This window comes from Phacochoerus africanus, chromosome 1 (assembly GCF_016906955.1).
Source record: "Phacochoerus africanus isolate WHEZ1 chromosome 1, ROS_Pafr_v1, whole genome shotgun sequence".
In the NCBI taxonomy this organism is placed as follows: domain Eukaryota; kingdom Metazoa; phylum Chordata; class Mammalia; order Artiodactyla; family Suidae; genus Phacochoerus; species Phacochoerus africanus.
The window spans coordinates 181,167,548-181,179,537 of NC_062544.1; the positions used below are offsets into that span (position 1 = coordinate 181,167,548).

An 11,990-nucleotide genomic window follows, 5' to 3' on the forward strand; every position below is an offset into this window, starting at 1 on the left:
TGTCATATTGACTCTGCTGTTCCTTTGCTCAAAATCAGGTGGGTCTGGATCATCTGTTTAACTTCAAGCCTAGTCATAACAGCCCATCCCCAATTGTGATCCACACATTTGCATCAACACCGTAAATATAGGAGTTCCTGTTGTGGCTCAGTAAGTTAAGAACCTGACTAGTACCCATGTGGATTCAGGTTCAATCTCTGGTGTCCCTCAGTGGATTAAGGATCCGGTGTTGCTGTGAGCTGTGGTGTAGGTCATAGATGCAGCTCAGATCCTGTGTGCTATGGCTTTGGCATAGGCTGGACAGCTATAGCTCTGATTCAACCCCTAGCCTGAGAACTTTCACATGCTATAGGTGCAGCACTAAAAGTACGAAAAAAAAAAAATTACGGTAATTTGAAGTTTCTCTGAAAATAATACAGGTGAATATAGGAGTTAAAATGGATGTACAACAAAATTATTGGGAATAATAGCAGTGTAAGTCTAGGCATGGACTTAGTTGATACTGTGTAAATATTCAGATCTGAATCCCTGAGTGTGATTCTTTTCCTGGTTCCAGCCCTAGCAGGTAGCTGTGCCCTTTGAAAAGGGTAAAGTGATTGCTGCTTGCCAATGCCTTTATCTCAGCCATTCTTCACCTCACCTTGGCTGACAGTTCACTTCACTAAGTAAAGGAAATCCATTGTTAACAAAACCAGAAAGGCTCCATTGCAAATAGAGTAATATATAGAAAAAAAGTAGACCTCTCTGCTTGGAAGGGTGCTTTAAGACATTGGTATTTTACAAATTCTGTATTTTATTTTTGCAAAGTTATATTGTAATGCCTGTTTTTATTTACTATTATTGTTATTTTTGTCCTTTGTCTTTTTAGGGCCACACTCATAGCATATGGAAGTTCGTAGGACAGGGGTCGAATTGGAGCTGTAGCCGCCGGCCTAAGCCACAGCCACAGCAATGACAGATCCAAGTCTCGTCTGTGATCTACACCACAGCTCATGGCGACCCTGGATTCTTAACCCATTGAGTGAGGCCAGGGATGGAACCTGGCTCCTCATGAGATGCTAGTCAGATTCATTTCCACTGGGCCACAATGGGAACTCCAGATGCCTGTTTTTAAAATGTTTCGAATGTCTCATGAATAATGAGTGGGTATGTGTGCACATAGATGGCAAGACCTCTCTAGGATGCAAAACAGAGCCATGGACAGCAGACTGGGGCTAAGAAATCCTCCTAAGTGAAATGAGTGAGAAGAAAATGTGTGAAACATTTAAGAGATGATTTTCTTTAAGGCAGTTTCCTTGTTCCTTGGGTAGCATCTATTCTGCTTGTGTTTCAGTTATCTTTTGCATCCCATATATTAAAAATATCCTTTTTTTTTTGTCTTTTTGCCATTTCTTGAGCCACTCCCACAGCATATGGAGGTTCCCAGGCTAGGGGTCTAATCGGAGCCGTAGCCACCAGGCTACGCCAGAGCCACAGCAATGTGGGATCCAAGCCACGTCTGCAACCTACACCACAGCTCACGGCAACGCCAGATCCTTAACCCACTGAGCAAGGCCAGAGATCGAACCCGCAACTTCATGGTTCCTAGTCAGATTTGTTAACCACTGAGCCACGACGGGAACTCCTAAAAATATCCTTTTAATATTTCTTACAGTTCTGGGGGTTAGTTGACTGACTCCTCTGTAGTTTTGTCTGGGTTTACTCACACAGTTATATTCAGCTGTCACAGGGGTCAGCAAAATTTCTGCACAGGCCAGTAGATGGTACACATTTTAGATTTTGTGTCCATTGCATATTGTTATTTATTAATTATTTTAAACAAACCTTAAAAAAAACAAAAGCTAGGGAGTTCCCCTTGTGACTCAGCTGTTAATGAATCTTATTAGCATCCATGAGGACCCAAGTTCGATCCCTGGCCTTGCTCAGTGGATTAAGGATTTGGCGTTGCCATGAGCTGTGGTGTAGGCCAGCAGCTATAATTCCAATTTGACCCCTAGCCTGGGACCCTCCATATGTCATGGGTGTGGTCCTAAAAAGAAAAAAAAAAAAAAAAAAGCTAGTTTTAGCTCAAGGGCCCTATAATAGAAACAGGCTCAGGGCCAAATTTGGCCTGTGGGCTGTAGTTTGCCAACTGGTGAACTGGAGAGTCAGCTAAGTTGAAGGTCCAAGGTGGCCTCGTGTACATGTCCAGCAGTTGGTGGTGCCATCCACTGAAGGCCGTGCTTCTCCTGGAGAACCTCAGGGCTTCTCATCCTCCATGGCCTCCATTCTCAGACTCTGGGCAGCATCCAAAATAGGGGAGGCAGAAGCTGTCACAGACTTGCTAAGGCATAGCTGGGAGTCAGACAGGATTACATATGTCAATTCCTATGTGGATCAGAGGAAACCACAAGGCCCATCCAGATGGAAAGATGGGCAGGTAGTCTCCCACTTAGTGGAGGGAGCTGCAGATATGGTGGCCATGGATACCTGAATGAAGTGGTGGGTTTCTACTGCATGCACCACTCAGGAAGATGGAGGGCTGATGCTGACCTTGACATTAGATTGACTCTCAGGGAGCCTTATCGAGATAAGTTCAAATTGAGTCATAAAACTTTGGATTTATGATCTCGGATAGCAGCTACTCTTCCTACTTTCCCATTTGCCTGTATCACTCCAGGCTGTTTCTAATTCTGTGAGTACTCACTCATTTCCCTCAGTACTTGTTTATAGCACCCCTGCTAGGGGATGTCAGCTCCTTGAAGGAAGGACCACACCCTACCACTCTACCTTGCTGTGATTTGTCTTCAGTAGCCTAATTGAATAGCCTAACTGAGGTTTACTGTCAGGTTCTTTGCTTACTTCAGAAAAGCAAAACTAATGTAAGAATTTTGCACTGCTTCCAAATTCTGGAAGAACAGCATGCATCAAAGAGTTACATTTTACATCCAAATACTAGCTAATCAATCAGATAGTTAAACTTCCTAGCAGCTTTCCAAACGCATAATCAAGTGTCAGGAAGCGGTAGGCTTAATGACAAGTTTGAGCTAGCAATCACCTTTAAGGACATACTACCTTTTAACTTTAAATGTGTCTGCAGATGAAAATGAAAATGTAACAGTAGTTTGTAATATATGCTTGGTATATTCCAAGGCAGAAGTAATTCTGGAGAGGATTTCTAATCTACAGTAAATGCTGCTACTAATTGCTCAGCTGAATTTTTTTTTTTTTAATATGTGTTTTCTCCCAGATCTCATTGTAACTTTGTCTTCTTCCACTTGACGGAAAGATTTAACAATTTATTATGTTTAGAAGCAGCTGGGGTGTATTTCTAATTGATGATTTGTTATCTTATATTTCTTACTTGACTATCCACATTTTTCATCTTCTTCAGCATTTTCCTCCAGCGTCTCCTGTCTTGCTGAACAAGATGGATGGTGCTGCTTTTTTGCAAATGCAGGCAGTATTTCAGTCTCTCCCCTGCTTCTTCCTTCCACCAGACCACAGTTACATACAGTTATATCAGACTGTTGCTAGATAACATGTATGTGACACTTTAACAAAGTATATTCACATGTACTGTATCAGTTGATTATTAATACATCAGTCCTGCAGGATGGATACTATTACTACCTTCATTTGGCAGGTGGGGAGATTGATGAACAAATGGTCCAGAATACCTCAAATTTAATATATCCAAGTCAACCTAAATGCCTTCCATAAAATCTATTTATTCTCCTGGATTCTGAATTTGATTAAAGGAGCCCCATTTATCAGTCCCCAAGTTTGACCCTCAGTTCTTCCCTCTTTATTACTCCATGTGTCCAGACAGTTACTAAAACCTTATGAATTCTCTTTCTTTCAGACCTGGGCATTCTAACCCTCCCCCTCCTCCCCAGAAAGCCTCCTCTCTCACCTGGGTTTGTGTCAGAACTTTCTGTCTGCTCCCCTGACTTCTGAGTTGCCCATCTAGTCCTCTGCGTTATTATAAGGGCTGTCTGCCTCAAACCCAGATCTTTCTGTCTACTTCTGGTTTGAAATTGTTCAGTGGCTCCTCACAGTAGTTCTAATGATTAACTCTAAAGGGCTATGCTCTAAAGGGCTACAAAGCTCTTCTTAGCCTGCCTCACTCAACCAGCTCCTACTGTTCTGGTTCCTGCTGTAAGTGCATTTTCATGCACTTGTCTTTGTATCCACTGTTTTCCCAGAATACAGTTTTGCTCTTTGTTTCCCTCCACCCTAGAACAACACCGTATGACTCACCCAAGGCCTACATCTTCTATAGTAGGATTTCTAAACTCTAAGTCTAGCAAGTCTAGAACTGCATTGTCTGAGAGAACTTTCTGAGGTGATAAAAATGCTCTCTGCTTTCCAGTACCATAGGCACAAATCATTTGTAACTACTGAGCATGTGAACTGTAGCCAATGAGACTGAGGAGCTGAATTTTTAATTTTATTTAATTTAAATTTAAGTAGACACCGTATTGAACAATAAGGCTAAATGGCTGCCATAATGAACAATGAAGATCAGTATGAATCCCTTTTCATCCTTCAAAGCTCAGTTCAAACATGGTTCAGCCTAAGGACGAGCTACACAACTTGTGGAGCCTAGTGCAAAATGAAAATGCAGGGCCCCTTGTAAAAAATTATTAGGAATTTCAAAGCAGCAACAAAACAAAGCATGGGGCCCTCCTAAGTGCAGGGCCCTGTGTGACTACACAGTTCCAAGGCCCGTGCAAATGGACCTGCTTAGATCAGTAGAAAATTTTACAAAGGATACAAAGAGGTAATTTATGGAAGAGGAAATCTTTGTGGCCAGTAAATATCTGAAAAAATGCGCATTTTCATTGGAATCAGGGAAGTGCAAATTAAAGCCACAATGAGACACAGTTTTATATCTACTTATTGCTAGAAATTTTAAAGTCCAATAATGTCAAATTGTCAGGATGTAATCACTGCTCATGATTGTGTAAATCACTTCTCTAGTAAAATTGAAGATGCACATATCCTGTAAATCAGTGGTTCCACTCTTAGGTGTCTTCCCTGGGGAATCTTGCACATGTGCACAAGAAGGTGTGTATGAGAATGTTTATGACAGCTTTTTCTAACTGAGAAGCATCTAAAACAAACCAATATTCACAAATGGGGAGATTGATAAATACATACAGCATATTTTAGGAAGAATCTCATATAATAGCTAAAATGGATGGATTAGAGCTGTATTTCTCAGCTTGCATAAATTTCAAAAATATATTGATCAAAGAAAGCTAGTTCTAGAAAGATACTATTTATGAATATGTTTTACAAATGTGAAAATATAGTTATATATTGTTTGTAAATATACATGAACTGTAAATATATATACTGTATATGTAGATATACAGTATATATTGTAAACATATGTGCTTGTGTATAAATGTGTATAACCAAAGCACAGAGTGATTACCTCTAGTGAGGGGTAAGGGTACAAGAGGCTAGAGTGTCACAGGACTTCACTGAATCTTCAGTGATTTATTTCTTAAATAATAGCTTGACTGAAATACACACACACACACACAAATAAAACAATGCCAAGTAGTAGAAAAAAGTGTGAATGAATTGCTGTATAACATAAGAAAGGGAAAACCTCATGAAATGTAACTCAAAATTAAGATGCAATAAAAGATTTATAAATGCATTTATATATAAGTTTTTTTAAAAAAGACATTTCTTAAGGAAAAGCTATAAGCAAAGTTAAAAAAAAAAACAACTTGGAGAAAACATTTGTAGTGTCTGTCATTAGAGGGCTAATATTTCCCCCTAATATTTCATTATGAACATTTCCAAAAGTATAGTGAATTTCTCTACAAAGTGTAGGTTTCATAGAGAATGCATACCACCTAGATTCTCTCATCAACATTTTACTGTACTTGCCTTACCAGGTTTATAATTTATCTCTATCCACCCATCAGTCCATATTACTTTTTGGGTACATCTCAAAGTAAATTGCAAATATCAGTATAATAATGCATGTGTATCATTAACCAGAATTCAATATTTGTTTACAGGTGTTTCTTCTAATGTTATATTTAAATACAATGACACGCACAAATCTTAATTGTACTTTCATTGTTTTTTGACAATGTGTGACTTGAACCTCTACCCAGAAGGTTAATATTAGTAGTATATAAAGAGCTGCTAAAAATTTAGAGAAAAATACTAACAGTGCAATAGAAAAATGAGTACAAGACATGAACAATTTCACAGAAAAAGGAATACAAATATCCCCTAAACATATGAAAAGATGGTCAGCCTTCCCATCATAAGAGAAACATTTAACAGTGAACAGTCTGAAAAGGAAATTAAGAAAACAATTCCATTCATAAGAGCATCAAAAAGAATAAAAATAATTGGGAATTAAGCAAGTTTGAAAACTAAAAACATCACACAAAGAAATGAAAGAAGATGTAAATAAATGGGTAGGCATCTTGTGTTCATGGAATGAAAGACCTAATATGTTAAGATGTCAGTTCTACTCAAAGTGATCTACCGATTCAATGCAGTCCCTATCAGAATCCTAACATTTTTTTTACAGAAATAGAAAAATCCATCTTAAAATATGTATGGACTCTCAAGGACCCCAAATAACCAACACCATCTTGAGAAAGAAGAACAAAGTTGTAGGCTTCTCACTTCCTGATTTCTAAACATATAACAAAGCTACAGTAATTAAAACTGTGAAACTGGCATAAAGACAAACATGTAGACCAAGGGAATAGAATAGAGAGCCTAGAAATAACCCCTCATATGTATGGTCAAATGATTTTCAACAAGGGTGCCAATACCACTCACAGTGAAAGGACAGTTTTTTCAACAAATGGCTCTAGGAAAACTGGATATCCATTTCCAAAAGAATGAGGTTGGATCCTTATCCAACATCACATATAGAAGTTAACTCAAAATGGATTGAAGACCTATACATAAAGGCTAAAACTATAAAATTCTCAGATGAAAATGGAGGAAGATCTTCATGACATCAGATTTGGCAATAATTTCTTGGCTATGCTACCCACAGCATAAGGAACAAAAGAGAAAATAGACAAGTTGGACTTCGTTAAAATTAAAAACTTATAAGTGCCAAAGGACACTATCAATAGAGTTAAAAAAGGCAGCTCACAGAACGAGAAAAAAGTATTTGCAAATCATATACCTGATAAGGGTTGATATCCAGAATATATTTTAAAAAACTTCTAAAGCTCCAATTCAAAAATGGGAAAAAGGACTTAAAATGACAATTCTCCAAAGAAGATATACAAATGACCAGTAAACATGTAAGAAGATGTTCGATACCACTAATAATTACGGGAATGCGGATCAAAGCCACAATGAAATGCCACTTCAGACCCATTAGAATTATCAAAAGAGATTATTATCAAAAAACAGAAAACAGGTTTTGGCAAAAAATGTGGAAAAATTGGATCTTTTGGGCTTTGCTGTTGAGAATGTAAAGTCATGCAGCTACTGTGAAAAAGAAATATAGCAGTTCCTCAAAAAATTAAACATAGAATTATATATGATCCAATAATTCCATTTCTGGGTATATATACAAAAGAATTGAAAGCAGAGATATGAACAGATATTTGTAAACTAATGTTCATAGTAGCCCAATTCACAATAGCCAAGAGGTGGCAACAACCCACATGTCTATCAGAGGATGAATAAATAAATAAAATGGGGTATATACATAGTACAGAATATTATTGAGCCTTAAAAAGGAATGAAATTCTAATGCATGCTGCAGTGTGGATGATCCTTGAGGATATACAGTTAAGTGAAAAAGCCAGACACAAATGTACAAATACTGTATGAATCTGCTTGAATACTCAGATACATGGAGACAGAAAGTAGGACAGTGGTTACTGAGGGATGAGGGGAAGGAGGAGTGGGGAGTTTTTATTTAATAGGTATAGATTTTCAGTTTAGGGTGATGGAAGTTTTGTAGAAGGACAGTGGCAGTGGTTGCATAACAGTGTGAACATACATACTTAATGCCACTGAATTATATGCTTAAAAGTGATTTAAAAAGGGAGTTCCTGGAGTTCCCTTTGTGGCCCAGTGGGTTAAGAACCCGAACAGTATCCATGAGGATGCAGCTTCAATCCCTGGCCTCACCCAGTGAGTTAAGGATCTGGATTGCTACAAGCTGCAGCAAAGGTTGCAGATGTGGCCCTGATCTGGCGTTGCCTTGGCTGTGGTGTAGGCTGACCCCCAGCTCTGGGAACTTCCATATGCCGAATGTGCGGCCATAAAGGAAAAAAAGCGGGGGGGGTTCCTGTGGTGCAGTGGGTTAAGGATCCCACATTGTCTCTGCGGCTGCTTAGGTTTGATCCCTGGCCCAGTGTAATGGGTTGAGGATCTGGCGTTGCCACAGCTGTGGTGCAGTTTGCAGCTGTGGCTCAGATTCAGTTCCTGGATGCCTCACCCAGGAATTTTCATATGCTGAGGATGTGGCCATTAAAAAAAAAAAAAAAAGTGGTTTAAAAGGCAAAACTTAGGTATATTTTACCATGATGAAAAATGTCTTGAAACATAAAAAAAATATTTTTAAAAATAGAAGTGCTAATTAAAACTACACAGAGATGCCATTGCTCACCTATCAGATTGACAAAAACCCAAAGGTTTGACACTGGGAGGCTGTGAGGAAACAGGCCTTCTCATTGTTAGTGGCAAGGCAAAGAAATGCAGTATAACCACCGTGGTGGGGAGTGTGGCAACGTCTAGGAAAACTGCATGAGCATTTACCCTTTGACCCAACATCTATTCCCTTCTAGGAATGTCTCCTGAAGATATACTTGCAAAAATATGAAATTGTTATAACATAATTATTATAATAGGCATAAAGCTACTTATGGTGGCATTATTTGCTGTAGTTAAAACAAAACAGAACAAAACAGGGAGTTCCTGTCGTGGCGCAGTGGTTAACGAATCCGACTAGGAACCACGAGGTTGCGGGTTCAATCCCTGGCCTTGCTCAGTGGGTTAACGATCCGGCGTTGCTGTGAGCTGTGGTGTAGTCTGCTCGGATACCGCGTTGCTGTGGCTCTGGTGTAGGCTGGCAGCTACAGCTCCGATAAGACCCCTAGCCTAGGAACTTCCATATGCCGCAGGAGCGGCCCAAGAAATGGCCAAAAAAAACCAGAACGAAACAAAATCTGGAAACGTTCAGGGATAGGGAGCTGGTTTAGTAAACTTTGGGGCATCCAAGCAATAGAGAACTACTCAACTGTAAAAAGAATGTGGAAGATCTTTATATATTGGTATATGGAACTATCGCTAAGCCAGTGTTACATGAAATAAAGCAAGATTCAGGACAGTGTTTATGTTGTGTTACCTTTTGTGGGAAATGGTGGTAAGATAAACATATTTGTTTATATTCTTTACAAAGTAACAATGAAATGACTCATTAAAAACTAATAAAAACAGTTTCCCAAATTGGGAGAGAGGGTGCAGGATGAAGGAGCAAGGGCAGAGAAATCTGTGGGTACATTTTTTGGCTTTGGAACCATGTAAGTGGTTTATATAATTTGAAAATGGGGAAAACAAATCCCTAAAATTGGAAATAAATGGGAACAAATGAACCTAATCTTTATATATCAGTTTGGTCCATGTCCGCATAGAAAAAATAGTTCCTCATTTAAAAATACAGGATATCCTTTGTGGCATATGGTCTAAAGAAAAAAAAAACTACAAAGAGATTTTATGCTGTGTTCTTGTTACAGTAATAGTGACATGATGTAGAGGACAAATGTAAGTATTTGTGTTAATGCTATTAGAAACTTAGATTTTCACAGTAAGAGAATAGAGATAAAGTGTAAAATTTGTCTTTTTTTCAGGGCTGCACCTACATATGGAGGTTCCCAGGCTAGGGATCCAGTGGGAGCTGTAGCTGCTGGCCTACGCTGCAGCCACAGCAATGCCAGATCCAACCCGCATCTGCAGCCTACACCACAGCTCACAGCAACGCTGGATTCTTAACCCATTGAGTGAGGCCAGGGATTGAACCTGCGTCCTCATAAGATTCTGCTGAGCCACGACAGCAACTCCAGTATAAAATTTGAAAAGTTAAGACAGAATAATGACTGCAGTGGATTGAAACATCAAATATGTATAAATCTGTGTTCATGAGGATGTTTTAAAAACACACCGGTTACCATTGGAGGTTGCTAGATAACTGTCACAATTCTGAACACTGATGAATAAAGGGAGAAAACATCAAGGATCCTACCTTTCCCGTATAAATAAAATAATTAATGAGGAAAAGTCATTTTTGTAGATGAATTCCAGCTAATGAATAAAGAAGCAGTGATAGAATAGCCCATCACCATTTTGTAACTTCTAAAGAAATAAAGGCTGTCTAGGAAACTATTACCTAAGGCTAACAAAACTATCAGGTAAAATGTTGATAGGGAACTTTAAAATGGAGAAAATTGGCCAGCACCACCAGAACCCAATGATCACCGTTAGCAACAATAAAACTATAACACCTGGTAACGTGAGCCTTATGGCAAAATGTAATTTGAAGCACGCAACACCATTAGTGAAGTGTTCTTGGATAAAATCTAATCAGGCTTCTAGATCTAACTTCTGTTTTATAGGAAATATAGGGGATAGAGGAACAATTAAGAAGCAGTGATAGGAGGAAAATCAATAGCCTAAAATAATGTTATGAGTAACAATCTCAGAATGAAAAGAAATGAGTTAAAATTTCAATTCCACACCTGGAAAGAGGAGTTCCCTTTGTGGCTTAGCAGAAAATGAACCCAACAAGTATCATTGAGGATGCAGACTCAATCCCTGGCCTCGTTTAGTGGGTTAAGCATCCAGTGTTGCCATGAGCTGTGGTGTAGGCCAACAGGGGCAGCTCCGACTCAACCCCTAGCCTGGGGACTTCCATATGCCTCAGGTTCGGTCCTGAAAAGCAAAAAACCCAAAAAATCCTGTAAAGAGAACAGTAAAATAAATGAAAAGAAAGCAGGGAGAAGGAAAAAAAAAAAGATTAAAAGCAGATGTTAATTATTAGAATAGGAAAAATAAAGGTATTAGTAAATTAATCTTTGGGGAAAATAACCTGAGTAGTTCTTTGGAAAAAAAAAAAAAATTAGATAAACTACCAGCTCACCTAATCATGAAAAGAAAAAGGGAAAAAATATACAAAACAAGAAATGACAAGGGAGTCGGATCCCGGCAGCAGCTGAAGCGGCTCTTGTCTTTTCTGACTCTCCTTGCTATCTCCTTTTCGCTTCCGGAAATATAGCCTCTGGTATGGCTGTCTCTGACGGGGTCATCACAGTGTTTAATGACATGAAGGTGTGTAAGTCCTCCACACCAAAGGAGGTGAAGAAGCGCAAGAAGGCGGTGCTCTTCTGCCTGAGCGAGGACAGAACATCATCCTGGAGGAAGGCAAGGAGATCCTCGTGGGTGACATGAGCCAGACTGTAGACGACCCTATGCCACCTTTGTCAAGATGCTGCTGGACAAGGACTGCCGCTACGCCCTCTATGACGCGACCCACGAGACCGAGGAGAGCCAGAAGGAGGACCTGGTGTTCATCTTCTGGGCCCCTGAGTGTGCACCCCTGAAGAGCAAAATGATCTACGCCAGCTCCAAGGATGCCATCAAGAAGAAGCTGACAGGGATCAAGCATGAATTACAAGCGAACTGCTGCGAGGAGGTCAAGGACCGCCGCACCCTGGCAGAGAAGCTGGGGGGCAGCGCTGTCATCTCCCTGGAGAGCAAGCCTTTGTGAGCCCCCTCCAGCCTCCTGCCTGGAGCGTCTTGCAGCCCCAGACCTGCCCACGGGGGTTGCAGGCTGCCCCCTTCCTGCCAAACCGGAGGGGTGGGGGATCCCAGCAGGGGGAGGGCAATCCCTTTACCCCAGTTGCCAAACAGCACCCCCCTAAGGTGGACCTTCCCCCTCCTCCCGCCACCCCTGACGGTTCTGGCCTTTCCAAACCGTTTTTGATCTTCTGATT

General features: G+C 40.0%; 1 pseudogene; it reads left to right on the forward strand.

Moving 5' to 3' along the window:
* Positions 1-11,274: 11,274 nt before the first annotated feature.
* Positions 11,275-11,779, forward strand: LOC125112724 (cofilin-1-like; annotated as a pseudogene).
* The last annotated feature ends 211 nt before the right edge of the window (positions 11,780-11,990 follow it).